Consider the following 24,011-nt stretch of genomic DNA (forward strand, 5'->3'; position numbering starts at 1 on the left):
AATATTCATGGTAGGGAGAGAGGATAAAAATAGTGCCTGTCAGTGGCTCAACTTTGGAGAGTGTCCCAACAGGCTCCCGCCCCTGCTGTAAGATTACTAAATGAATCATCTTCACTTATAGTCTAGGTGCTTTTCAAGCTGCTAATTTTGCACTGGTCTCTGGGATGACTGAGTCCATTTATAAGCACTTTAAGACAAGTTTCTCACTTTGCTATTGCCCTTTGGGTCTCCTGGATGTTTTCAAAGTCAGATATTTTAGAGTCTTATATCTCTGTTGTAGGTCCTAGGTGTTGGAGTGCCTGCCTATGGAGCACAAACCCCTCACTCCTAGAGAGAAGCTCTAGGTTTTGGGATCCCTCCTGTTCCAGGGGTGGGATTTTTGGCAAGACTACATCTCTGTCTCTCCTAACCATCTTGATATGGTCCTTTTACTGTTTGTTTTGAAGGAGTATTCAGCTAGTTTTAAGATCTTTTTCAAAGGGAATTTATTCCATATGTAACTGTAGATTCTGTGTGTCTGGGGGTGGAAGTGAGTTTAGGATCTTCCTACACCATCATCTTGAACCATCCCCAAATAACAGTGTTGTTAAATTTTAGAGAGGAAGTGGTTAAGGAGGTATTTTATGATATGTGATTCTGGAAGCATGTTTTCTGGTTTTTCAAATCTCACCTCTCCCACTTACTAACTTTGTGATCTTGAGTAAGTTACTTAATCTCCTTGGGATGTAGTTTCCTGCATCTGTAAAATGGGATATTTACTGCATAGAGTTGTTATGAGGGCCAGAGGAGTTAATGCATATGAAACTTTTATATTAGAGATTAGCTCACAAAAGCATTTGATAAGTGTTTACTTTTAATACTTTTGTTTTCACACTATACTGTGATCCAAATTTTCTCACTGTCCATTTTGTCAATAATCATACCGTAAAATATTTCCACAGATTATACTGTGATCCAAATTTTCTCACTGTCCATTTTATCAATAATCATACCGTAAAATATTTCCACAGATTATTTGAAAGCAGTAGTTTAATTTCTTCCATGAACTTATATAAAATTATTGTTACAAAATATTTGGGGAATATGCATTGTAAAGTGACATATATTTTATCTTGTGTATGTTTGTACGTATATAAATTCATGTGTGTATATCAGAGACTATTGTATGCTGATAAGGTTCATCAACACCTTTAAACTCCATTCATTTTTATGAGCTATTTATTTATTTATTTATTTAAGTAGGCTTCACCCCCATCATGGAGCCCAATGCAATGCTTGAACTCACAGCCCAGAAATTAAGACCAGAGCTGAGATCAAGAGTCAGACGCTTAACTGACTGAACCTCTCAGATACCTCTATGTGCTTTTTAAATTATGAAAATAATACACATTGGCTGTTGTCACCCACTCTGTAGAGGTAGATGAATTCCTATTCAAAATTTGATTGTGATATTGTAAGTGATTATATCACACATGCATCAAGTGGGTATGTAAAGTTTATTACTTGAAAATGAGCTTTCTGTGAAATGCACATTAGGCTCCCAAGCAGGTTCAGAGATAGTGTGAAATAGAAGGGACAGAAGGTTGGTTTAGCTTTTACTGTAGTTAAGGGATGGGTCTAGGTCATGGGTTCCTTCACATGGCCCAGAGGTTATGTGCTTTGAACTTCCCACTGACACTAAAGGAGGCAGCATCTGGGACTTTTTATTAGCTTAACTGTTGGCAGTAAAACATTGTAAATGGAATCAGACTCGTTATTACAACTGTAGAAAACATAGAATATATAAAAGTCATAATGCAGAAATTAAAATCTTTGGTAAACCCAGATACATTTACATGTATATTTTCTGTCTGTATCATTCTCTATTTGGATTATTCTTGGCAATTCTGGGCAACATCCCAGAACTTGACTTTTATAGCTATCCTTTAGCCTTTATGATATCATAAGCCTCACATTGAGTGTGCTGAACAAAAAATAATAATAATTTGGGTTGTAAATCTTCTGGAAAAATCAAATTGTCTTATGGGTTTTCCTCTTTTAAATTGCAAGCCATTTAAGATTATCCATAGTAATGTGTAATAGATAATATCAATTTCAATCAATATTAAACAAATGACTGTATAACTTCTGTTTATATCATTTTGTCTGGAGCCAGAGAATCACCATCAGTTAGCCAGACAAAAGCCGTATTTAATGATCTGAAATGTTTGTATTTTTTTAACCTTATTTATTGATTGCCCATTTTTAGAGTTATTGTGTGTCATGTTTCTGTCTTTGTTTTGTACTTTTTTGATTGGGCTGAAAATGGGTAAAATTGACGCTAGAAGAGTCTAAATATAGTTGTTTTAAGAAATAACTTTTTTCTTTTTCATGGAAAAGATTACTCAAAGAATAGAAATTTGAAGATTTCCTTCTCTAGAAGAATATTAATCTTTTAACAAAAAAACCACGAGTTTGTTAGTAGCCCAGATACAACGTGCATGAATCAAATACTCTGAAAGTGTTGTTTTGTTTATATTTTAAAGGGTATAATACATTAATCAGGCCAGAAAAATTTCTGAAACTATTCTATTATAAAGTTTAAAAAGTTGAAAGTACAAACTCTGTCCATATATTCTAGAAGTAACTCTGTCAGGCTTGCAATGAGTCAGATGAAGCTAATAAATATGGTATTTAAGGAAAATTCTGCCATAAAATTATATATATATATATATATACACATACATATTTATTTATTTATTCACAACATGGTTGTTAATTGCTTAGATGACAATGGTGATTGATATATAGTCCCCAGTTCAAGGAACTTTCACTCTAGTGGAGTAGCAGACAAACAGTCAAATACAATGGAGTGTGATATACTTTAGGATAGAACAAACCAGAACATACTATTAAGTTTGTTGAAGAATTCATTATTCTATAATATTCACTTTTCTTTTAGTTATGTGAACTTGGGTTTTTAAAAAATCTCTTTTCTCATTTGTTATATATATCTGATTATAGATTTATATCTATATCTATATGATTTATAGATTTTTTGGTAAAGATTAAAAAATATGTGTAGTACTGAGCACAATGCTTGTGTATTTTAACTGCTCAGTGAATAGTAGCTATTGTTAGCAGTACTCAAAATCCTGATCATTGTACAGCTATTCATCTTAAATAGGCTTTAGAAATATCTTAAAATTGGTAAGAATGAAGCAATTTAATTATGATTTGGTTATGTCACTTACTCCTTTACTGAAAATTCTTCAGTGGTTTTTTTATTACTCTTCTAATAAAGGCAATTTACTTTCTTGTATTTTGAGCCCTCAATAAACCCTGTATATGCCTCTTCAGCTATTCCTTAGTCATAATCTATACTTCCCTGCTCCTCTTCCTCCACTCTTACTCTATAATAATAATAGAAACTAATATTTATTGAGCACTATGTAAAAATCACTCTGTAAAAAATTTTACATAAATAATCTTATTTAATGTTTATAGCGTCTTTATGATATACTTTTATGTTATCTCTGTTCACAAATGAGAAACTGGACCAAGTCTTACAACTAGTATGAAAGATTGCCAGAATTCTGACCGTTGCTGAACTGTTCTTAACCATTATACCCTTCTGCCCTAATCCAATTGCTTGATGAGATTAATTCATTCTTCATGGCATTCTTGCAATTTCAGCTGCTGTAGAGATCTTCTCCAGTTGTCTTAGCTAAAGTTAACCTTTTTATTCTACAAATACCTGGAGCATAAATTTAAACCTATATTACAGTGTCCACCTGATTCTAATTTCCATTCTAGTTCGTCATGTAGATATCTCCTGAATGCTACTCAAACAGCCTGAGTAGGCACCATGTCTCAACTGGTTTTGTGCCTCTTGTGGGAAGGGAACACACATTATGCTTTACACTTCAGAGATCATCAATAGGTGTTTTCAGAGTTAAGTTACACTGAACTGTTATCTGAGCTCTGAAATGTTTTATTATCCATATTAAAGTGGCTTTAATGAGTGTAAACTCAGACAGCAGAAGAAAATTTGTTAGAATTTACAGATTGTACAGATTGGTATGGTAAATTTTGTGTTAAAGATAAGCACTTCCACTCAATAAATATGTGTTTAAAGGTAGCAGATGATGCAAGTATCATAAAGGTATCAATAGTACTATTCTAGTTTCAGTAGTTCATACTGGGACAATTATATTCCCCATGCTCAACCAGACCATAGTGTTAGAAGGAAACTTTAAGAGGCAAAATCATACTTGTCTTGATTACTAAGAGTCTCCAGTTCCTAGAACTGTGCCTGGATGCATAAATTCAGTTATGTGTTTGACGTTAATTAAATGTGGAGCCGTAAATCTTTGAGAAACAAATGGACTATCAGTTAGTCAAATGATGAGTCAAACAAGGATTTAATTCCAAAGACTTCATTGCTTAAAATGTGCCACTTAACTCATAACTTTCTTTTCTTTTTATATTGTTATTCCAAGCTGACAGTTAGATGTATTATAATTCTCAAGGTGTATGTTCAGTTTTGTTTCTGTGCTATTGTCAAATGTGAAGTAAGCCAAAATGGAACATATTCATTTTTCTGCAAGATTGCAATAAGTCTAATTTTATGATTGCACCTTTCTCTTTGCCTGTCTTGTATCTATAGTCTTGTGGGCAGTTTCTGGAGCTGGAGTCTCAGTGTAAATCCTTATCTGAAGCTTACACTTCACCACCAGCTTCCTTTGGAGTGAGCCTGGCAGCACCGTTCCTGGTTGTGGAACTGACAAATTCTGAGAGATAACTAGATGCATCAGTTACTTTTCATCATTTATAAAAATAGGCTTTTGAGCAGAACTTTGTGGCCCAAGAATTATAGTGTGAGAGGACAAGCAACAGAGCATTTTAATGATTTTTCCCAATGGAAAATCTCTCTGTGGGATATGAGTAGCATGTTTTTTCTTTCTGTTTTTTTTTTTTGTTTTGTTTTGTTTTGTTTTTTTCCCTGACAAAGCAATAACTCTGTGATTCAAGATTACATCCTCCTGATGGAGTGACCACTGTTATCTGCTGGCTGGGGAAGGTTTCACCACCTTGTCTCAAGTGAAAGTGGGAGGGGAAAAGATAGGAGGATTGTGAATAAAAGAGTAGAAAGATGTATTTCTGGTCTAAGAATCCAGTTCTCTTTTTCCTTGTAATCTTGAAGTTTTGTGAATGTTCATAAATAAGCACATTTAGTAAAACATTTCACAAAGAAGACTAATGCAATGAGTTCACTGGAAACCCCAGGAAACATGAAATAGTGAAGGATTTCTCTCCTCGCCCTTTTAATTTGGTATGTGCTTCCCTGGCAGGTAGCCACGTACTGCCTGGAGCACAGACTCTTTGAAACTGTCTTGTGGGAGCTTGTGGGTCCTCATTTATCATCTGGATGTGGTCACAGGAGCCAGCAGAAGTGAAAATAGAACTCTTTCCAAGTCACTGGAAGCCCCGCAGGAGTCCTTGGTAACAAATGGGAAACAGCAGCCCTAGAAAATGGATTTCTTTTAAAGGCAAGCACTCTAGGAGTCATTAAAAGTTTCCGTTTTCAAGCTCTGTCATAAAATGACTTTCTTCCCCCTCCAGAACATGTACAAATTATCCACATTGTCATCAGGTATATTAAAGTTAAGTTAGATGTTTGCATTTTGTAATACTTGGGAAAATCATTTCTTTTACTAAATGCTCTGCAAACAAAGCTACTTCCCATGCCACAGAATACGTTGTGAAAAGCTACTTCTAAGATTTTAGGACTTGACTGTTTAATCAAGAAGACTCAGTCTATATAGGCCAGAGTTACTGAATTTAGATCTTATAGATTTCCTGGTATCTTAAGTATTCTTGTTTGTTTAGCTCATTTTTTCTTTGGTTAGCTCATTTTTTTTTCTTTTCTTTTTCTTTGTGTTCACAGAATACATGTGAATAGGACGTTTATTAAGAGAAGATGATTGTATGAAAATGATTCTGAACATTAATCTTTACATTATCATTATTTGGACATGAACTTTAAAGATTTTAGGGTTTTATTCTTTTTCCATTGAGAATTTTTCAGTGTTCTGTTGCCTTTAATAGAGAAATGTTCCACTGTCCTTGGCTTACTTATTCCTCCACCCCCACTCCATCCCTTGACACCTCCTTCACCCCATGGAGTCTGCTGCCTCTATCATCTTTCTGTGGTGCTGAATGTATATAGCTTCTGAAACACTTTGGAATGAAAGGTGCTATGAAATTGTAAAGTGTTTTTATCACAGAGTTCTGCCAATATGTCTCGATCTTGACATGCAACACCTCTGCTATTTCAGTGTTGTGACGGGGACACAGCTGGTCCTGAGAAGGCATCATATTCAGACAAGCATGTGAGATTGCATTCATTACTGTGGGTAAGTCCCAAGCTTTAATGCATCTACCACATTAAACATAGATGGGCAATGCATAAAAATAAGGTTAGTGCTTTGCTACTGAATGCATGGTCTGGACATCACCTAGAAACTTATTGGGTATATAGGACCTCATGCTTTGCCTCAGGCCTTCTGAATCAAAATCTACATTTTAACAGGATCTCTAGATTATTTGTATACGCATCATTGGTGTACTAGAGATCTGCTACTTTTGTCTGTCCTGCATTCCTGATTCTGATAACCATGACTCCTACTCTGTCTTATAAGAACTGTTCTTTTCTCCCTCAAATTTTGTGATTCTGGTGGAGTTGCCATACACAAGGTCACAACTTTTTGTCCATGGAGGAGGTCACATAATTCAGGTCTGGACATTCAAACCACAATGATTGGTTCAAGGGTGGCCACACAATTTCCAGGCTTGGCCAACTAAGATCCTACCCTGTTTCTTCACAATGAAGTTGTAGGGAGAAGCCTTTTCTCTCTGGAATCATGAACCTGGCAATAGGTAAACTTAGAATCATCAATGGCTATTTTCCCAGCTGAGTGGAGAATACTTTGTACCATACATAAGAAAAAGAGACTAATGCCCAAAGAAAAACAGAGGCAAAAGATGGAGATCTGGTGTCTAATCCCTACATGTGTTTTGGCTATATGAGCTCATAAAATGTCCTTTCTGCTTTGCCTAATTAGAGTTAGGTTTCTGCCACTAACAAAGGAAGCAAAAGTTCTCCATAACACCCATAAATGTAAGAAAAGGAGGGTTGTGAGAAGATTGACCTTGCAAGTTCAAGTACTAGCTTATAACACAAGAAAATGCAAAGGAAATTCTGTTGTCTATCATTTTATACATCTACACTCACTAGCCTTCTTTCTTTATACATAAGAAGAAAAAATTCTCATAAGATTTTTGAAAATTTTAAATGAAAAAATGACTATAAACACCAAACATGGTGTCTTACATATAACAACTGTTCAATAAATGTTATCTACTATCGTCATCGTTATTGTTGTTATTATTATTATGGATATCACCTCATATAGCTCCTTTGATGGGGCAGACTCCCTTTAGGCCAGGGATCTGAATTCTAGTTTAGCCTCTGAGTCTCAACTGATCTGATTTCGGCAATGCAAATTAAAACAGGTTGTATCTCCCCCCAACCCCGCCCCCCGCTCATTTTCTCTTCAGTGAGAAGAATAGCAAAAGATACTCAGGCTGGGTAGGAGCTCTATGTGCATGAAGGGTTAGAGAAAGCAGAAAAGGCCAGAGTTCTCTATGCAATGAAATTTCTTCCTTAACACACATGATCTCAATTCTAATGGGAGCCACCATTAAGAGGAGGAGTCATAGATGTTCCTCTCCTAGGTCAGTTTTCTTCTGTACAGCCTAATGGCCATGTGTGTGGAGAGCAACTCCCAGATAATAGCTTACAGTAACTCTTGGTGTCATTGGCCCCCAGGAACATTCTCAAATAATTTTTGTTTCACTAGCTAGAAAACCTCAGAGTATTTTTCTAGGGACTGCTCACAAAGAAGTCCTCCTTGATTGCTGGGTTGTTAGTTTTCAAAATAATAACTTTTTTGAGGAAATTGTTCAAAGTCCTCTTTGCCTTGAACAAATAAGCATTATGACACCTTACTTCTGATTGTCAGAATTTCTTTCTGTTTCCTTGATAGGAGCATAAACATGTTGATGCTGTGGCTTAAATTAGAATATATCTTCCTAAAGATTCCCTTTCAGCCTACTGTATGGTAGCCTTTATCATTGACTTTAGCCAGTCTGAGTTCAATATTTGAGCACTTGTCAGTATCCTCAAATGCCTCTCTATGTGTTATTCTTAGGGCAGTGGTGACAACTTGGTAAATCAACTTAGTAGTTTTTTAGGGAAGATATTAAATTTGAAGTCCAATACTTATTTTGTGCTACACTTTCCTCTGTTATAGATTAAAATGTTTTAAAATTAATGATTCTAAAGAAAGTAGAAAAACATCTTCTAAATCAATAAAGACATTAAAATTTGCTTAAAATTGTTTTATTATTGTATGTATTTGGTTATGTGATTGATAACCTCAGTACGGTAATGGAAATTCCATTTTCTATTCAATTTTTGTCAATTGACTAGTTTATATGATGTGCAGTGCTATAGGAGATACAAAACCGAGTGATTTGATTTTTGCCTTCAGATATTTAAAACTTTGATATAATTTGACATTTAACCATGTCATATCAGAGAAAGCTTACTCTAGTATTTACCTATTTTGAAGGAGGTCATCAAGAGGATATAACCACCAGGTGACCCTCAAATTAGGCCCAGGCAATTGGAGACTCCTCACCTTCTCCTGTATACTTGAAGTATGTGTTCTGCTTGCCTTCACCACATTAGAGGTTGCCTGAAAGACACAGTCTTGAGAAAGCAATGTGTTGTTGAGACCATCAGGATAGAATATGTGACTGAACCTAGTTAAGGCCTCTGTATAAACTTTTAAGATTCTGGTGGGTTGGTATGGAGATCTATTCATCTTATGACCACCTAAGACAAGCCTTGTAAGAAAGTCCCCACACTAAACCTGTCACCTACCAATCTGGTGTGGTCTGCCTTTTTCTCTGATCTCTCCTTGCCCTCCATGTAGTGGGCAAGTTTCAGATTTCACCCAAGAAATTCCCAAGTTTCAAACAACAACCTACTGCTATAATGCTGGGGTAGCAATATAATAGATATTTATGAAGACTTATAGATAATTCTTTTTGAACTTACTACTTTTTCTCCTATCATTAGTATCTTGGGGACCTATATCGTATATAGCTTTGTTTATACTGTGGTTCTTTTCAATTATAAGTGCAACTTGGGAATTATAACGTTGAAGGGAAGGGCTCCTGGTTGGCTCAGTTGGTTAAGCGTCCGACTCTTGGTTTTGGCTCAGGTCAAGATCTCACAGTATGTGGGATTGAGCCCTCCTATTTTGAAGGAGGTCATCAAAAGGACATAACCACCAGTTGACCCTCAAGTTGGGCTCTGTGCTGACAGTGCAGAACCTGCTTGGGATTCTCTTTCTCCTCTCTCTGTTCGTCCCCTGCTCTCACACACTCTCTCTCTCAAAATAAATAAACACTAAAAAATAAAAAATAAAATAAAATTGAAGGTAGAGCAATTTTCTCTATATGTATTCTAGATAATGTAGATATGTAGATAATATGTAGATAATATATATGTGCTATGTGAGTAGTATACATGTTAACTCACTAATAGGCAAAATGGTTGGAGGCAGAGTATGGTATACTGCACTGTTTCTCAATTTTTTTCATTATTATCTTCCTAAGTAGAAAAATAAATTTAAATTTAAATTTTATTCCATAAGAGAAATTAAATATTAAAGAATAAGATTTCATCAGCAAAGTTGAACTTTGGAGGGCCAAAACCCATTGTAGCATCTAAGGATTTTTTGATGTTTACTTTCTTAATTTTTATTTCCTTGGAGGTGATATAACCTCTACTAAAAATGTATGGCATAGTGTAAAGAACAGGTCTTTTGGTGTCAAACAGACATGGATTCAAATACCATTATTAGTTGGTGACATTTGGTAAACAGCGTAAATTTTCAGACCTTTAGTTCCCCTATCTACTAAGTCAGAAGAATAATACCTATCTTGCAGGAATGTTGTGAGGATTAGATAAAATGTTGGTAAAATGCTTGACATTTTAATATATAGTAATAATTACTGGTAAAGTTAATTAGTCTGAATATCATTCTCTGACTTTGTCATATAGCAATAAGATGATAGTAAATATTGCCTCATATCCACATGGTGGTAAGTTAATCAATACTCCAGTAGACTAGTGGTTTCTAAACTTGGTTGTACATTAGAATCATCTCAGGATATATTAAAAATTTTCAAGCTCAGTCTCTGGGGTGGAATATAGGCATTGGTATGTTTTTGAATTTCCTAGATAATTTGAATAACTTGAAGACAATTTGAGAATCATTGCTTCAGACATTCAGTCTAAAGTTTGAAGACAGACAGATAACTCTTACAATTCACCTCAAGGTGAATTGAACCTCAAGGACATGTTACCTGAGATTTAAAAATAAAATACCATAAAGTAGTTGAAAGAAGAGCAGTTGCTTGGGCTTATTACAGCACTAAAGAAACTGCTATCAGATGAGTGCCTTTTTAAAAAATTAAAAATATTATTAATAACATATGACTTAAAAACAGGTAGTTTTCAGTTTCAGAAAACCACGAGTAAATAACCTATAGGGTTCACAGTCTTTGTGGCATATGGTATTTCTCTTTGTGAAGGGAAAGGCATATTTGCCAGCTTGAGGCATACCAGAGCCTAGACAGCATGTCACAGCTAAGAAGTAGGCTTATGATATGCTTTCCTTTTATTGAGAGACATGTCACATGTCACAAAAGATTATGGCTTAACTATAACTAATTGGCATTGACCAGGTAAAAGAAAATATTCCGTTTTAATAAGAGTAAGACAAATGCTGTATTTTGCATGTCATATACAGCATGTGAAACTATTCTTATTGTTTTTATTGGTATTCCACAGCTTGGTTTCTAGAGTTTCAGTTAGTGATGCTTGTCCATGGAGTGATAATCTAATTTTCATTAGTGGGTTGATGCTCTGTCAACAGAGGAATGTCAAGAAGACCTATAACAGTACAGACATCTAAGATGGGGTATGTGGTAGACAAAAATGTCTGTGACAACTCCCTACAGAGTCTTCATTACAGATGACATGCTTGTCCATATCGGGAGGAAAACGGTTTCAAATAAACCCCATGGAGATAAATGGACCAAATAAATGGAATAAGATGCAATTCAGACATATAAGAATATTTAAGAGATACATGTAGCACGTTAGGCAAACAATTGCCTATGATGGAAAGTAATTCATCATTGAACAAAGTCTGATGTGCTGAGTAATTTTCTGGGACATATCAGCCCCTAATTTTGATTTTTGTTGAAATTTAGGGATTGCTAATGGATTTGGACTGGAAGGGAACCCTTTAGAACTAACTAGCAGAGCAGGTGTGAGAATTGATCAACAGCAGGATTCTGCAGAAATGGTCAGAGAGAAGAGTAGAAATCATTTTCTAGTTAGATCTATCACAATGCTATCATTGTCTTTCCAGATAGTGACTCAGTTTTAAAAATTATTTGGTTAAAGTTTCTGGTGTAATACAAACATATGTTTGTAATCTAAATCTAAGAAAGCCCTCTAACAGAGGTGAAAGTTAGTTTTGATATTAGAGAAGAATTTCTAGTACTTGAGAAATTATGATTTTGCAAAATTAAAAATTTGATTTTAGTGCATGAGGAATGGGCAGTTTAGATATAGGTCAATTTTGTATAGATCAACTTTTTTTTCTGATAAACATAAAATAGATAGATGTAGAGTATGAGATTATTTAAAGTATGAGGTATATAAATATTCTCTTTGAGTTTAGGGACAAAAATTAAACATAGTCAAGAAGAACATCTATTATAATTTCTTAATTTATTCTCTCTCTACTTGTTTTATGATTACTTCATTATTTTAATTTCTATTTCTAACATTTACATTGAACTTTATACATGAATAATTGATTTATCTCTTCTAATTTTTGTTACCAATAGTTTTTAGATTTTAAACTACTTCTCTTGCTGGTTGGATAGCTAAAGGCCATGTAATTTGAAGTTGATCAGTTGCAATTTCTGGGCACTTGCATACTTTTCATTAATTGCTAATTATTTTGAAAGATCTTTCCATGAAAAAAAAAAAAGCCTTTGTAATTCACAATGAACAGTTGTCCATTGCTTTTTTTGGATAAAATTTCCTGAAACAGTAGGACAGAGATTATTAATTACAATTGCCAGAGAAATTAGCTATCCTTAATCATAGAAATTGCCACATGTGGAAACTAAAATAGCTTGCATTTTATCACATGTGGAAAGTAACTTGGATTTAACCCAATAGTCAGTCATTCTCATCATTTAAAAATGAAATATATCATCTCTATTTCATTATAATTCTATTTTTGCTTCAGTGGATAGTAACATTTTCCCATGATTATAAAGGACCCTTAATGACTCATAATCAAAATGACGTATTAGCAGACTAATTTCTCAATGAAGCAGTTTTTTAAAAAATATAATTTATTCTGTCAGGAGCTAAAACACATCAAATATGTTAATGCCCTCATGGAAAAGCATGATACCAATTCAAGTGATTAATATATTTATTGAAATGACAAGATGGTGTGAATTTTCAGGAATAGTTGTTGATGCAAGTTGTCTCTCTTCTAAGTTTTATTTCAAATGCTATTTACCTTGTTTATTCATTGGTCATTCATTTAATGTATAGTTAGGAGCATCTACTATTCTTTTCCAGCCTCAGTTTTGAGGTATTCAGTAAATGTCTTACTCCATTTATTTGGGATAAAACAAACACATACCTGCACAAACCTGTACCCATACAAAAACACAAATTCACGGAAACATTTTTAAACATGCACCCACACACATATCCTCCTGAGGTGTGCAGTAACTGGAGAAAGAAGACAACTTATTTAGGGGCAAGGTCTTGAGAATGTTTGGTGAGTTTGAATGCTTGATCTGTGGAAAAGAGAAATTGCTGGAATATAATTTAATTTGATATGCCATTCTATTTTATTCTGAGTTTTATAAAACTGTCTTGGCAGTACTAACAAACACTGAGGATAGAAGAAAGTATAGAAAACGCTTTTCTGATAATCTGGGATAACTAATGTTCAGCTACTGAAAAGTTGCTCCTTTGTCCCCCAAAGAGGGTTTTCCTTAATCAGTTGCCCATATTAAACAAAAATGTATGTAAGTATATCAAAGGACAATGTCTTCTAGCACTTGGAAGACGGTATGTCTGAACTAACCTATCCTATTCAGTTAACACCCCAAAAGAAGATCAAGTCTGTCTTTCTTTTGACCTTGATAGGAATAGAAAGAAGACATATACTATGGCTATGCTACAGCTACGGCTACTGTGTCTGATGAAAGAAATGAATCTAGAAAGGACATGAGAGTCAATTTTAAGAGTGTTTAGAACTATTTGGGAAAAATGTGTTTCCTTAATAATTTTGTTCTGAGTTTTAGGTTAAAAACTTAAGTTCTAAAATTCTTCTTCCATCTACTCAAGTGCCAGAGGTGGGGTTGTTCGAGTTGTGAATGATGCTTCATTTATCTAAGGTTTACTCAGAAGTAAGGTGATCTTAACGAGAACTGACTCAGTAGCAGAAAGAAGAGGGGTGTGGGGATGTTACCAGTGGGAATTAGGACTAAGGCACCTAAGTCAGAGGCAAGGAGGTTTGGGAAATATTGAGTTTCTGTAATGAGTGACTGTAATGAATGCTTTCACACATGCACCACCAGACATGCCATTTCTGAACCTCTTTTAATGAAACAGTGCTTCTTATTTTGAGTATGTAGGTGGATGAAGCAAGCTTCATGATAGTGTGAATCAGTCCAAACCAGCTGATGTCAGGCATGAGGCTGACAAGTAGAGCATATCTTAAAATGAAAACTGATAACTTTTAGGGGCACCTGGGTGTCTCAGTCGGCTAAGCATCTGACTTCGGCTCAGGTCATGATCTCACAGTTCGTGGTTCAAGCCCTGCGTTGGGCTCTGTGCTGACAGCTAGCTCAGAGCCTGGAACCTGTTTCAGATTCTGTATCTCCCTCTCTCTGACCCTCCCCTGCTCGTGCTGGTTCTCTCTCTCTCTCAGAAATAAATTTTTAAAAAAACATTAAAAAAAGAAAAATGATAACTTTTAATGTAGAAATGCATCTCAAGGAAAAAAGAAAAACAAAAATAATATAATCTCCTTCCCCTTTAGCACTAGATACTATGAACTTAGTGGTATATAGCTTTCCAGTTTTCTTCCTACATGTAAATGAACCCATGTTCCTGCATATATAGATCTTTATTTATTTTTACAAAATAAGACCATGCTATATATAACTGTTTTTTGAAATTTTTAAAATGTTTTATTTATTTCTGAGAGAGAGAGAGAGAGAGAGAGAGAGAGAGACAATGTGAGCAGGGGAGGGTCAGAGAGAGAGGGAGACACAGAATCCGAAACAGGCTCCAGGCTCTGAGCTGGCTGTCAGCACAGAGCCCGACGTGGGGCTTGAACCCACAGATGGTGAGATCATGACCTGAGCCGAAGTCGGACACCCAACTGACTGAGCCACCCAGGCACCTCTCTATATAACTGTTTTGAAGCATGCCTATCCCATTAAAAAATAAAAATATTTTTTACATCAATAAATCCATAATTAGTGTGTACATACTAGTCCAATGTTTATCTTGCATAAAATGGCATTTTCATTTAATTCTTTGTTTTTATACATTTGAACCATACATTCTTCAGAAAACTTGCTTATTTGTTTGATTTATAGCAGAGTTTTTCAACCTCATCACTCTTTGCATTTTAGGCCATATAGTTAGTGCTGTGGGTGTGTTCTGTGCATTTTAGGATATTTTGCAGCATCTCTAGCCTCTACCCACTGGATGCCAGTTGCACATCACAGTTTTAACAACCAAAATTATCTTCACATATTGCTCAAGGTCTTCTGTGTATGTGTGTGTGTGTGTGTGTGTGTGTGTGTATCTAAAATTGCCCCCTGTTGAGAACCACTGATTTAAAGGAAGAATGAAAATAGACATTAGTAGATATATCTGTAGTATGAAAAATATGTGGGGTTTGAAAATAGCCAGATTTGATTTCAAATTTTGGCTTTGTCATTTACTAGCTGTGTAAACTTGGTTATGTGAATGACTGAGCTAAGATTTTGAACCATATTTGGTGGTATTTGAGGAGCATTAATGATAATTCTCTGTATGCCCAAATATCTCCTTCACAGGATTATCATGGTTCAGTAGGTCCTGAAATCCCCCTGGAGTAAATTCTTTGGATTCCAACATTATATCTCCAGAAGTCCCCCCAAACTATAACCTCTCTGGAGGGTAAGTAAAATACTAAGCTTTATGAGTAATTAATCTCTCAGCAAGTTGTTTGATCAGAGGGAAATACAGTTACACTGGGTACAGGAGTTGGGAGTCTGTGTGGACAAGAGACATATATGAACGTTTCTTGGGCTATACGCATATGATTTGACACTGGCCAGCCTGAGGAGTTGGAAGGAAATTAGGAGAGTTCTTATAGAATTGAAAGGAAGACAACTAACATGTGGAAAGAGTAGGTGCCTCTCCTGTGGATCAGGAATTTGTTGTCATTCTTTATAGGGTGTTGCCATTAATGCGATTCACCTCTAAGTCCCTGTGCATCTCAGTTTAGGATTTCAATTACAATGGAAGATCACCAAATGGTCCAGTTTCAGTCAGATGTCTACTTCTGGAACAATCAGCTATTTCTATGGAATTTGGGTCATATAAAGATGTGGTATCCCATATCTTATACCTATGTTTGTGGCCATTCCCAAAAAGGAGAGAACTTTGTGCTAAGAAGTTGTTTCTTCAAGAATCTGTGACAGAAGCACAAAAGAGTACATGTTGGTGAAGGTGTGAGGCCTGGTTAGAAGGGAGAAGGATCAAGGGCATCAACATTGCCTTTCCATTTGCCTTTGAGATTAGTTAACGGATCTGCCCTTCACATCAGACTGTTAGCTCACTTATCTGAGGTGCCATGCTGACTTTTTAACAGTTCTCTGTGGCTGGAAGCACCCCAAGATAGTTACTGACAGTGGACAGCTGCTCAATGTACTATCTCTAACAAATCTTTCTCTAATCATTCCCTTGTTGTTTCAGTTATTTTCCTTGAATTCATAACACACTGTGTCCATGTTTACCATTTTATTCAATCATGCTACATTGAAATTGTTTTGTCTGTTGCCGCCACTAGATTTTGTATACCAGAGGGCCAGGACTCTATTCACCTTCGCTCCCGGAACCATACCTGGCAAAGATCAGGATCTCATTCCATATTTGTTGATTGAAATATGCCAGGGATTTTTATTTATAATCTATTATACTTGGTCATCAGTTCTCATCATGTGAGCTTCATATGTTGACAATAAATGAACTAATGAATGAACTAATTAGTGTCTTGGCCAGCTCTGAGTTTAAGGTTGTGAAGTACATCAACATACGTTGTGAACAAAAAGCAATTTCAAAAACACAATTCTTGAAGTAACCTTGTTGTTTGATTAAAAGCAATTGATTAATAGTATTGTTGCTATGATCAATATTAGTATAGATGTCTATATTTCAGGAAAATGTTGTTCTTGGGAAGTAACATGAAACAGTACTATTCAATCACAGTGTTGTGTCATGTCAGAAGTGAGGCTGAACAGACACATGAAACGATGCTCAGCATCCCTCCTCATCAGGGAAATACAAGTCAAAACCACACTGAGATACCACCTCACACCAGTCAGAGTGGCTAAAATGAACAAATCAGAGAACTCTAAATGCTGGCGAGGATGTGGAGAAACGGGCACCCTCCTACACTGTTGGTGGGAATGTAAACTGGTACAGCCCCTCTGGAAAACAGTGTGGAGGTTCCTCAGGAAACTAACAATAGAACTCCCCTAGGACCCAGCAATAGCACTGCTAGGAATTTACCCAAGGGATACAGAAATGCTGAGGCATAGGAGCACATGTACCCCAATGTTCATAGCAGCACTCTCCACAATAGCTAAAACATGGAAAGAGCCTAAGTGTCCATCAACAGATGAATGGATCAAGAAGATGTGGTTTATCTATACCATGGAATACTACATGGCAATGAGAAACAATGAAATCTGGCCATGTGTAGCAACATGGATGGACCTTGAGGGTGTTATGCTGAGCGAAATAAGTCAGGCAGAGAAGGACAAATATCATATGTTTGCACGTATAGGAGGATTAGGAGGAACTTAACTGAGGAACAAGGGGGAGAAGAAGGGGGGAAATGGTGGGGGAAAGGGAGAGAGGCAAACCATGAGAGACTCTTGAATGCTGACAAAAACAGGACTGATGGATGTGGGGGGAAGGGGGGATGGGCATGGAGGAGGGCACTTGTGGGGATGAGCACTGGGTGTTATGTGGAAACTAATTTGACAATAAACTATTTGTAAAAAAAAAAAAAAAAAAAAGACGTGAGGCTGTATTTGTTACCAAATACAGTTGGAGTACTGTAGCTTGACAATAATTTACATTTGAAAATATATTTAGAACAGCCTCAAGGTTATCTCTATGATAACATCACTCTCACTCTATCCCATGCTGATATGCCTTTTAGGAGGAGTGAAGTGCATTATATCTAGTGTCAGAAGTTGTGTTTGGGAATATGTCTTACATGTGAGGCTCACATGTTGAGAACCACTGCCTAAGGTCATAGGTCACAGATATAGTCATTTGATGAATCTTATAAATGTTTTTTTTAATACACTTCCTATTTTTCTAGATCTTAAAAACAGGGACCTGATAACTCTAATTCAGGGGCCAGAGTAGAAAATATTTTCTGGGACGGATGGCTGAAGAGATTGTGGATGCTACTTTCTTCACTGGCCCCTTTGAGAACCTCAGGGATTCCACAGCCATATAAATGTGGCTCTGTCTTTTCTCTTTTCCCCTCAGAGTAGCAGCATGTACTCAGGTCTTTCATTTCAAATATAATGCTACTTCTGGAAGTGAGGTTTGTATCATTTCTACTAAGACAATCACATGGGCACTGAGTAGATGCAATCCAAGATTTACTTACCTTGTAAACCATTTAACTGCTTGCTGCCTTACATAGTCCAAATAAATCCATCCATACTTCTCTGGTTTGGTCATGGTATTTTTGTGTGAACCCATGTAAAGTCTATATTTTTCCACTTAAGCTCACCTCTTTGTGTGAGATTAAGAAGTCTGTCCTCTTAGGGGCTTCTGGGTGGCTCAGTCGGTTAAGCGTCCGACTTTGGCTCAGGTCATGATCTCACTGTTTGTGGGTTCGAACCCTGCGTCCGGGTCTGTGCTGACAGCTCAGACCCTGGAACCTGCCTGCTTCAGGTTCTGTGTGTGTGTGTCTCTCTCTCTGCCCCTCCCTGACTTACACTCTGCTCGTCCCTCTCTCAAAATAAATAAACATTAAAAAAAAAAATGAGATGTCTGTCCTCCTAGTCCTAATTTTTATCTTTTCACTTTTCTTTTCCTTCTATTTTGTGTCCTTCTGACGATCATACCCTCTGTTGCAGTCTAGAAACTTGACCGTTTTTTGCCCTTTAAAATCAAGCTTTTAATCTTTATCTCCTAACCCTTATAAACCACCCTGTGTGGTGGTATTCATATGGCCCCCAGTAAGTAACTCACTCAGGCTATGATGGGTGGAGAAAGCGCTCACACTCCACTCTGTGGGGATCCACAGCCCACGCCTTTCATCAAACTGCATCTTCTCAGCTTGCTTCCTACTTCTCTTTCCAGAATAATGATAAAGCACCAGGAGTACTCCTGTGGGAAGAGAGTTCTAAAAGGGAAAGAAGTTACTTTGCTTTGTCTTTAGTAAGGGGAAAAATAAAAGTAATATTCTACAATAGGGGTTGGTAAACTTTCTGTAAATGGCCAGATGGGGTAGATATTTAGGCTTTGCAGCTGTATGATTTCTGTTGCAACTATTCGTTGTGCTACTGTAATGTGAAAATGGCCACAAACAAGTGGCTATGTTCCAACGACACTGTTTATAGACACTGATATTTGAATTTCATATCATTTTTACTTGCCATGAAAAATAATTCTTCTTTCACTTTCCCCCAAGACATTTAAAGATGGAAAAACCATTCTTTGCTTGCAGGCTGTACAAAAACAGGTGGTGGGCCAGATTTAAGGTTCCCAGATTTGGTATTTATTATATATTTGGGATATAGTTATACTAAAAAATATTTGTTGCTTATCTGAAATTCAAATTTTACTGGGAATTCTGTATTTTATTTCTCAGTCCTGGCTGGCTTTTGTCCCCAGGCCATAGTTTACAGATCCCTATTCTTTTTTTTTTTTGAAATTTATTTATTTTTTGATTTACATCCCAGTTAGCATATAGTGCAACAATGAATTCAGGAATAGATCCCTTAATGCTCCTTACCCATTTAGCCCATTCCCCTCCCACAATCCCTCCAGCAACCCTATGTTTGTTCTTTATACTTAATAGTCTCTTATGTTTTGTCCCCTCCCTGTTCTTATATTATTTTTGCTTCTCTTCATGTTCATCTGTTTTGTATCTTAAATACCTCATATGAGTTAAGTCATATGATATTTGTCTTTCTCTAATTTTGCTTAGAATAATACCCTCTAGTTCCATCCACATAGTTGCAAATGGCAAGATATGATTCTTTTTGATCGCCAAGTGATATTCCTTTGTATACATCACATCTTCTTTATCCATTCATCCGTTGATGGATATTTGGGCTCTTTCTATACTTTGGCTATTGTGAATAGTGCTCCTGTAAACATTAGGGTGCATGTGCCCCTTTGAAACAGCACATCTATATCCCTTGGATAAATACATAGTAGTGCAATTGCTGGGTCATACGGTAGTTCTATTTTTAATTTTTTGAGGAATATCCATAATGTTTCCAGAGTGGCTGCACAAGTTTGTATTCCTACCAGCAGTGTCAAAAGAGATCCTCTTTCTCCATATCCTTGCCAACATCTGTTGTTTCCTGAGTTGTTAATGTTAGCCATTCTGACAGGTGTGAGGTGGTATCTGATTGTGATTTTGCCTTGTATTTTCATGATAACGAGTGATGCTGAGCATTTTTTCATGTGTCTGTCTGTCATCTGGATGCCTTCTTTGGAGAAGTGTCTATTCATGTTTTTTGCCCATTTCTGCACTGGATTATTTGTTTTTTGGGTGTTGAGTTTGAGAAGTTCTTCATAGATTTTGGATACTGACTCTTTATCTGTCATTTGCAAATATCTTCTCCCATTCTGTCAGTTGCCTTTTAGTTTTGCTGATTGTTTCCTTCACTGTGCAGAAGCTTTTAACTTTGATGAGGTCCCAATAGTTCATTTTTGCTTTTGTTTCCCTTTTCTCTGAAGACATGTTAAGTAAGAAGTTGCTGCATCCGAGGTCAAAGAGGTTTTTGTATGCTTTGTCCTTGAGGATTTTGATGGCTTACTACCTTACATTTAGGTCTTCAATCCATTTTGAGTTTACTTTTGTGTATGATGTAAGAAAGTGGTCCAGGTTCATTTTTCTGCATGCCACTGTCCGGTTTTGCCAGCACCACTTGCTGAAGAGACTGTCTTTATTCTATTGAATATTCTTTCCTGCTTTGTCAAAGATAAGTTGGCCATATATTTGTGGGTCCATTTCTGGGTTCTCTATTCTGTTCCATTGATCTGAGTGTCTGTTCCTGTGCCAGTAGCATACTGTCTTGATGATTACAGCTTTGTAAAACAGCTTGAAGTCTGGGATTGTGATGCCTCTGGCTTTGATTTTCTTTTTCAAGATTGCTTTGGCTATTTGGGGTCTTTTCTGGTTCCATACAAATTTTAGGATTGTTTGTTCTAGTTCTGTGAAGAATGCTAGTGTTATTTTAATAGAGATTGCTGCAGATCCCTATTCTATAACCTTTCAGTTCTTGCAAACCATTTCTCTGGTTGCATTTGGTGAAGGGGTGAGGGAGATTAAACCCACACATACTTTGTTCATCTAATTTTAAATAGTGATATGATCGTCAGTTTTAATGGGGTTTTTAGATACAGGAGGATATTGATGTATTCAGAAACCAGTGTTTCCAGAAAAAGAGTCATGACATTAGAGCTGAGATTTGCTTCAGAAATTTATAATACCAAGGTGGAAAATACTTTGACATTTCACTATATGATAAAAAAAATTTGTTGCAAGGAGGAATGAATACTATTGTATTAAGCTTTTATTGTACTAGCTAGGATAGTAACTAATTATTGAAATATTGATAATAAAATATTTGTGCTAACAATTTTCCAATTTTTAAATATTCATACATTCAGTGAATATTTATTGAGTGCCTTCTATTTGCCAACTATATTCTAAGAGCTGGCTATATAGTAGTAAACAGAATGGACAGAAGTTTATATTCTAGTGTAGGAAAATAAACAAAAAGCAAACAAAATATTTATGCCATTAGATGAAAAAGGCTATGGAGGCAAACAAGAGCAAAGAAGAATAGTATTGCTGAAGAGGGTAGGGATTGTACTTTCAATAGAGGAGTCTCTGAGGGGGTTACAGTACAGCAAGGACTTGAGGGAAGTAAGTGACTGAGCCATGTGGCAACTGGGTCAAAAGCGTCCCAGACAATGGATAGGCTACTACTAAGGCCCTGATTGTTTGAGGAACAATAAAGAGACCAGAGCAACCCAAGCAGAGTGAACAATGGAGCGAATAGTAGAATATGAGTTAGAGAGGTAACAGGGTAGAGGAGGTGGAGGGTATGATGTGAAGATTATGTGGGACCTTGTAGAATTGGCCTTTAGTTTGCTGAAATGAGGTGCAATTTTAGGGTTTTGAAAAAAGTGAGGACATGCTTTTGTTGATCACTTGTGTGTTAATCACTCTGAATGGCTATGTATCTAATAGGTTATAGAAAGCAAGGGCAGAGGCAGAAGGCAAGTAAGGAGGCTACTGAGCAACCCAGATGAGAGATGGTGGTGACTTGGATAAACACAGTGGCAGTGGATATAGTGTGAAGTCATATTCTGAGTGATATGGAATGTAAAATTGACAGAATATGCTGATGGATTCAGAGTCAGGTGTGAAAGAAAAAGAGGAGTTAAAGATAACTCCCATTTTTTGACTTGAGTAATTGGGAGGATAGGGTTCCTATTTACTGAAAAGGAGAAGACAGTGGGAGGAGAAGGTTTGGGAGAAAAGATCAGAAGTTTGGTTTAGGACAAGATAAGTGTAGAATGCATGTAAGATCTCTAAATGGAGATGTCAAATAGGCAGCTGGATATATGAGTCTGGGTTCAGAGGAGCTGTCTGGCTCTAGATATAAATTTGGGAATCATCAGTGTATAGATGATGTTTAAAGCCAAGTAACTGGATGAGATCATCATGGGAGGGAGAGTAGCTATAGGGAAGATGAAGTTCAAAGAGCGTGTCTTTATGAATTAGTAGAAATGGCTTCATAGCTTCTGTATTAATCATGGCCACAAATATGATTAATCTTAGGTACATTCAAATTATATGAAAACAACTGCTTTATAGTAGTAAAAATCTTTCACTGAGAATACTGAATATTGAAATGCATCTTTTCTGTAAACAAAATAAAAGTGTTTAAAAATTTTTATACTTCTCTATTAAAACATCTAAACTCTAGGTGTGAGATTTGACCACTTTCATTGTTGGATCCATTGTAAAGCCTAGGAAAACACGTGTCTTTAGGTTTAAAACTGCTGGTAGAGGAAAAATTTTTAAAAAAATGGAAAAAGAAAACTTCTAATTATTTGGTGCTTTACTATTTATGTTTTGCAAAATATCTTTTATTGAGAAATTAAAAAAAATTTGTACTTACATTAATTTAACTAAATATGTATGTGTGTATCTACGTATATTTTAATTGATTTATCAATAGATAGATACTCTCAAGTGTCTTGGTAGGAATTTCTGAAGGCCTAGAGCCCTCCAAGCAAAAAACTACTTTGTAATGAGACTTCTTTCCACTCTGGTCATTAAACTATTCTCTAAAGTTAAAGTCTATGGTTTAGATAGAAAACTAGCTGAGGAATTCTTCATCAAACAGAAGTTTGAATTTAGACCCCAATATTATCCACAAATGTGAAAGTATCATTAGCATTTTAATTGTGATTTAAAGGGCATGGTGGGTTATTGTTAACCTGGGAGCTCCAGGCCCTAAATATCTGGCTGTCAATGATGAGTGGGCAACCTGACCCCTAAACACTTGGTCAGCTCACAGTATAATGCTAACTGCTTCTGGTTTGCATGGCCACTCACATAAGAATTTGTACAAGTTGACTGGCTCCATAACAAAGTGGCAGCAGTAACACACATCTGCCCAAGTTGCTGCCATTGTACCCTTTAGGACTTGCTGATGGAAATGCTGTACATCTTCAGGAGAGACGAAATGACTCAGCTTTCCTGAGATCCCACTGATGTTAGGACCTCCCTGTCCACAATACTGCACTGACAATCTATGTTCACTCTGCCTGGAAAGCGAGCATCGTAATTGTCAGATATTCTTTTTGGCTAGAGATTTTCTTTTTCTTTCCCACTAGGGTTCAGAAGATTGGAAGATGTTTTACTCATACTCTACAGTTCTATATAAAGACTCTACTCCTTATTGACTTTCCTTATAAGCCCAAATTATCTGGAAGAACTACCTGTTGTACCTCCCCTCCTGGTATGTGAAAATTAGATCCTCAATTGATTGATATGTAAATCCTTCCTAATTATCTAGTGGATGTTGAGCTTGTGATTTGTCATTTCATTCATTCATTTATTGTATTACATTTATCACTAACAAATCACCCCACAATCTAGTGGTTTATTTATTTATTTATTTTTATAATTTTTAAGATGTTTTTATTTATTTCTGAGAGAGGGAGAGACAGCATGAGCAGGGGAGGGTCAGAGAGAGAGGGAGACACAGAG

General features: G+C 36.2%; 1 long non-coding RNA gene across 1 annotated transcript in view; it reads left to right on the top strand.

Annotated features, from left to right (window-relative positions):
- Positions 1–23,721, top strand: part of LOC120246022 — a 79,757-nt gene extending 56,036 nt beyond the window's left edge. The window contains exons 2-4 of the long non-coding RNA XR_005531952.1: positions 6,321–6,398; positions 15,304–15,406; positions 23,636–23,721. This is a non-coding gene — a long non-coding RNA (uncharacterized LOC120246022). The remainder of the gene's footprint in view (positions 1–6,320; positions 6,399–15,303; positions 15,407–23,635) is intronic.
- The last annotated feature ends 290 nt before the right edge of the window (positions 23,722–24,011 follow it).

Source organism: Hyaena hyaena, unplaced genomic scaffold (genome assembly GCF_003009895.1).
Source record: "Hyaena hyaena isolate Hyena2069 unplaced genomic scaffold, ASM300989v1 scaffold_444, whole genome shotgun sequence".
In the NCBI taxonomy this organism is placed as follows: Eukaryota; Metazoa; Chordata; class Mammalia; order Carnivora; family Hyaenidae; genus Hyaena; species Hyaena hyaena.